Here is a 6092-nt window from a genome sequence, read left to right on the forward strand (position 1 = left end):
CCTTAAGAAAGGAAATAATAGTGTATTCTGATAAACTTCTGATAAAAATAAGTTAACTAGCTGTTTTGTTTGGGGCTGCTCGGCGCAACACTATAAAATAGGTTTATTTTTTATTAAAGAGCAATGGTTAACAAAGCTTAGGGTTCATAATAATAACTGTTCCATAACTAAAAGTATTTTTAATAAGTAACTATTTTTGCGGTTGCACTCGCATCAAATACTGCGGATATTTACATCCAACATTTACAATCGAAATGGCTTTCTCTTTACGGTTGTTCTGCTTCTCCACCGGATCATCGCCTTCGCCGCTTAACCTTCCGTTATTCTCCTGTCGTTGTACAGGTTTGGTTGCCAAAATATACACATCTAGATTCTATGCTATGGCATGGAAGCCGTTGTGGTTCGTAGTTTCCTAGCTAAGTAGTTCCGGGAAATTGTGGTCTCTCGTACCGCTTGCTCGGCACCGATCCTGCTAGGTCAAGCTTTTTACCGGTGGTCTAATGTGTTATCCGGGCTGATCACCATTTACCCCATACGGCCTAAGCCAAGAAGGCTGTTTCACCTCGGTGTGCCTGGCCGCTAGATACTTGACGCAAATGGCTTTCTTTTTTAGCAACTGGCCTCCTTGCACCCGCACAAGCACGCTTTGGTAGATTTATGGCTGCCCTACTTGGCGTCGCACCTCCTTCACAGCAGGTTAACATGGTGCACACGCCAGAGTCTCTTTGGATCAAAAGATTGCTGACTGAAAAGACTTTTATGGCTGTTTGTGCGTTTACCACTTGCGTTCCTCACGTTTCTTTCGTCCGAGAGTCGGCAAGGCGTTCACCAGGCCAATCCGGTTCGTAGCGAAGCTACTTGCTTTCGTCTGGCTAAAGCTGAAACCAAATCTTTTTACCCTGGGAGCCTCCAGGGACTTTCTTCTGCTGTCGACGATCGCTATTTTTTTCCTTAGGTCACTGTCCCCTTACTCCTTGGGTCTGCTCATTTTAAAGAAAAATTTAAAATTTTAAATATTAAAGAATACCGAAACTAATTTAAACCTGATATTTGCACACAAACTTAAGGCACATCATATTCGATTTCTAGCATATACTTTAAAATAAAAACATACAATATACCACATGAATTCGGTCTCTAATCAAAAAATTTTTATTTCGACCAGTGAAAAGCGGTTTTTAATCAATTTAATAGTCTCGAAAATATGATTTTTTTTACAGTATGTCAAAGTACTTTAGCCTATAATGATTTCTTAACACACTTCCATCAAATTTGTTTTAAATTGTTTGTAGGGGGGCGTTGTTGCCGCAAAAGGTTCCAGGAGTAAAGTTGAAATGAAAAGTCGAGGGCGTGTTCGTTAAATTTACAAGAAGCGCGTTCAGCTTTATTGGGCTGCTTACATTGGATTAAACTTAACTTAGAAAGAATAAACGCTAAACGTAAATATAAGCCAGAGCGGACGATCGACGACGAGAGGGGCGAGCGCGGATGCACTCTTTAGCGCGGATGAGCTCTTCAGTGCGGGTGCGCTCTTCAGCGCGGATGCGCTCTTTAGTTCAGCGGCCCAACGGCCCCTCACAGATCCCTCGTCGTTAGCGACTCGTCACGGCATCTCGAGGGCGTACACAGGTCGATGAAGGCCCCCGTGTCGAAGATCCGGATCCCGGTGTTGACGCGGTTCCGCTTCAGCAGCGACGAGAGGGTGGGCGCAGCGACCGCGTCCTGCAGGGGCCCTCGAGGAGAGGCGGGAAATTTCCTAGGCGCGGATGACGCGGGCGGACGAGCGGTGGACGGCACCCGATGAATGGCGGAGGAAAGCAGGCCGAGAAGCACCCGAACCGCGCCGGGAGTTGACGGATGACGGCCGACGAGAGAGCGAGACACCCCGTGTACTGTCTCCGGCGCTCCGCGACCGGTGCTCCTTGGTCACGGGGTGCAGCAGCGTGTGGTGATCCTGACCACACGTCTTACAGCCGTCCCCACGCTGACAGGATCCGTCGGAGTGCTCGTGGGCCAGGCAGCTCGAGCAATAGCGGTTCACGAGAACCGCTCGGAGCCGCTCCTCGGCACTAAGGCGTAGGAAGCGCCGACACTTCTTCAATGGATGGATCCCATTGCAGACTCGGCATCGGTAGGATTGTGTACCTCGAGTACATCTGCTCTCCAGTGACTGGGCGTTGCGTGGGCGTGGCGACATCGTGCTGAATATGATCTTGGAATCCAGAATTTGGCCCGGATCAGACGGATCATCAGCTGATTGCCACCGTGCAGCGTGATGCGATGCGTAAATTAAAGAAGGAGTCGAGACAGAATTGTGCCCGCAACCTGAGTCCGATTCCGAACTAATCCGTGTGGGCACCTCTCCCTAATCCAGTGAGTCACCGAGGATGCGGGCAACTCGAGCGGAAAAAACAGACACGCTGCGGGGGTTGGCTGGATAATGGGCCTGTCAGCACCCATCCGAAAATGGTCTTCTGACCGAGAAGCGACCCGCAGATGTTAGCCTTGGGATTACCGAGGAGAATGGACGGAATAATGTCAGCTCCTAATAACACATCGACTTGGGAGCTCTCAAAGAAGTTGGGGTCCGTCAGGGGAATGTCGGGCCCCTTGAGAAGATCTCGCGAAATCGGATATGATGGCAGATTTCCTGCCAACTGCGGAAGAACGTAAGCCGCAGTCTCTAATTGTAGCCCGGGTCTAGTTGGCGACCGAATGGAGAAATGGCACAATTTAGTAGACTGCGCGGAAATGGTCTGATTAAGGCCGGAAACTTGGGCTTTAATCGTCTTGAAGGGTGGTTTGACGAGGTTGAACGGTCGTTCCGTTATGAAGGTCGCTTCGGACCCTGAGTCTATCAGTGCTCGTGCCTGGAAGCTGCACCCCAAATGGCACACGTTGATAAGGGCCGTGCCTAGTAGGACGGCTCCTGACCCGGAAGCGAAACACACCTGTACATCCGACTGATCCTCTGAGCCGTTTGTGCTTTTGGCAGTCTGTGCGAGTCGAGGCCTTGCTGTCGTAGGCGGACTTGGAGCGGTGGCGAACGGATTGCCGAGGTGCAGAAGGGTGTGGTGTCGGCTGTGACATGTGAAGCAGGTATGGGCGCTCGTGCAGTCTCGTTGCTGGTGCCCTCGGGCAAAACAGTTCAAACATAGCTGCTTCCTTTTAATGTAGTCCTAGTGGACTACTAGTTAACTAGTGGCGCCGATGTCGAAAGGAAAGTCGTGTGCGGCCCAATTCGAATTAGAAAGAAAAGTTTCAGGCACCAGAAAAACCCAAAAGGAGCGAGGTTTGCTCAGATTGTAGGCGGATGTTGCCTGATGCGGAGTAGAAGCAGCGTTGGAGGCCCGGAAAATGGAAAAATTCGTGCTCGTTCGAAAAACAAATTGATGACGAACTATATATGTATATATGTATATATGTATATGTATACAAGTGTGGTTCCTACGTAGATATTGAATCCTTAACTCTTTTCGAACTTGCGAGTCGGAAAGGTGGACTTGACCTTGGCTTGTATTTAACACAAAAAAAAATAAATAATCAATAATAATTAATTTTTGGCTAATTGTCGGATTTAATTATTATGGAAGGGTGGATTTGAAACCTTAATCTTTCATTTATTGGATTTAGTTATCCCGAAGCCGGAAAGGTGGAATTGAAACCGCGTCTCTATTCGGACAGAAGGTTGATAATTAAATTATTAATAATTTTCGATTATTAATTTTTTTAAATAATTTTAATTGTTGAGTGGCCGGAATAGAGACTTAAAACAAAACTGACCCTTCTCTCGAACGGAAATATTCATTAAATAAATTGTGGTGGTTATAATTATAAATATATAAATTTATAATTAATTTATTTTTCGGTTGAAGTGAGTTGTTACGCAGCCGGTTATGCCGTCGGCATCCTGTACGAACCCCAAAGGAAAAAAAAAACAGCAGCAAAAAACACAACACGGCTAGGTCTGAATTTAAGCGACACACTCACGGATTTTGAGTGAAATGGCGTTTTATAATTGGCGGTTTATAAATGTTGGTTTTAGGAAATAAAAATTTTTTTTTTTCATTTTATCGGTTATATATTTCCTGAAATTGGAGGCAGAAAATATTTGGAAATATATGGTCATGCATGCAAGTAGGGCAAGGGCATGTGGGGCATATAATGGCACAGGGGAACGTCGATAAGTGGACTGTATATGTTAAATTTTATCGGTTATATATTTCCTGGAATTGAAGGCAGAAAATATATGGACATGCATACAGGTACGGATATATGTAAGGGCATGTGGGCATATGTTGGCACAGTGGACTGTATAATTGGGGGAACAGAAAAGTTATGTGGTGTAAAAAATGACACTGATTGAGGAAGATAAAAAACAAATATTACGACAGCGGCGGACTGTTCGGTGAATTTGGAAATTCCGGAACTAATTCACAACGGCTGGCCAATATTAATTATGCCTTCTTTTTGTCAGCACACAATTTCACTGTTCACTTGCGAATTTTTCGTGGATTAATTCCACAAACAAAAATATGTAAGTGTGTATGTATGTATGTGGGTGCCTCGACCGTTGGCAAGCGAATGGATAACGGAAAGGCCGAAAACGGCGAGGAATATGGGCAGCACACAAAACGGAGGCGGATGGAAATATCTGCGAACGAAATTTAATGGGAACTGCTGGCAGAAGAAAATCCAGGAATTATCCGGCTCGAAGGACCAAATGTTTGTAGGGGGCGTTGTTGCCGCAAAAGGTTCCAGGAGTAAAGTTGAAATGAAAAGTCGGAGGCGTCTTCGTTAAATTTACAAGATATGGGGTACAACCAAACAGTATTCAATCTTAAAACAAGAAAGAAAAGCTAACTTCAGGCGGAGCCGAAGTTGATATACCCAGTTAAAACTGGATAACCGATCCTTCTGAGAATATCATAATAAAACCATTTAGGTACAATAAAATATATAAAAAAAAGTCCCAAGCTTTTATCTTCAAAAATACCAAAGTTGGATTTTTACCAAATACCAATTTCGATCGTTCAGTTATATGGCAGCTATAGAATATAGTCGACCGATTGTTATGAACTTTGGCACGACGTATTATTTTGCAAAAAATAGCAATATTACTCATGCAAAATCCGAACTCCCTAACTTAAAAAACAACAAAGTTACAGCATTTCCGATGAATCAGTTATATGGCAGCCATAGGATATAGTCGGTTCCGACATATATACTGCGTGCAAAGGAAAGAAGGGTGTGTACCTGAGTTGATATGAGCATGTCCGTCTATCTGTCTGTCTGTTTCTATGCGAACTAGTCTCTCAGTTTTAAAGCTATAGATTCGAAACTTTGAAAGAATACAAGCAGCGTACAGCGTTACAAAAATCTTTTTTTTAAGGTCTATTGGACCACTACAAATCACTATTTTCTGTCGGCGGACGCCGCAGCTCTCTTGGGCTTCCGCTCGGCTCCGCTGTCGGCGTTGGCAGCCCGTCGCTTACCAGTCAACGTTCCGGGTAAGTCGTCCATAAGCACACCGCACAGGCATACGCCGGGTAGGATCCGCTACCTTGGCGCCTGGGAACCTGTTCAGGTCGTGGCTCACTCTGATTAAACACTTGCGCTGGGTGGGTCTGCTCGCTGCGCGTCGATGGCCGCTCATGTTGCTGTTATCGCTGCTGCTGTTACTGCCTCCAGCTCAACGCTACAAGCTTCCTAAAAAGACTCGTCCCGTTTCGATCTAATGTGCCTTCTATATACTTCCCGAAGCGCCCGTTAATACTTCCTAAAACTGCTCTTGGCGTTAATACAGCTTTTCAGAACCACGTCACATTCCCGATATTGGGTCGCGGTCACGGACCACTGCTGTTGCTATGAGGGGCTCCGGAGGTCTTTCAGGGACCGATTTTCATCGCTCCCTACTTCTTGCTCAGCCGCACTTTCTAAACACGGTTGCGCTGCAGCTCCAAGAACCGTTACGTTCCACGTTGTTTCTCATTTACGTATTTTCTAAACAAAGCTGACGCCGCCGTTCTGCTTTCCCACGGCGCGGCGGCGCTGTACCCTTACCGCTCTTACTGACTCACGGCTAGGCCTTT

The sequence above is a fragment of the Drosophila bipectinata genome, chromosome XR, assembly GCF_030179905.1.
Source record: "Drosophila bipectinata strain 14024-0381.07 chromosome XR, DbipHiC1v2, whole genome shotgun sequence".
Classification (NCBI taxonomy): domain Eukaryota; kingdom Metazoa; phylum Arthropoda; class Insecta; order Diptera; family Drosophilidae; genus Drosophila; species Drosophila bipectinata.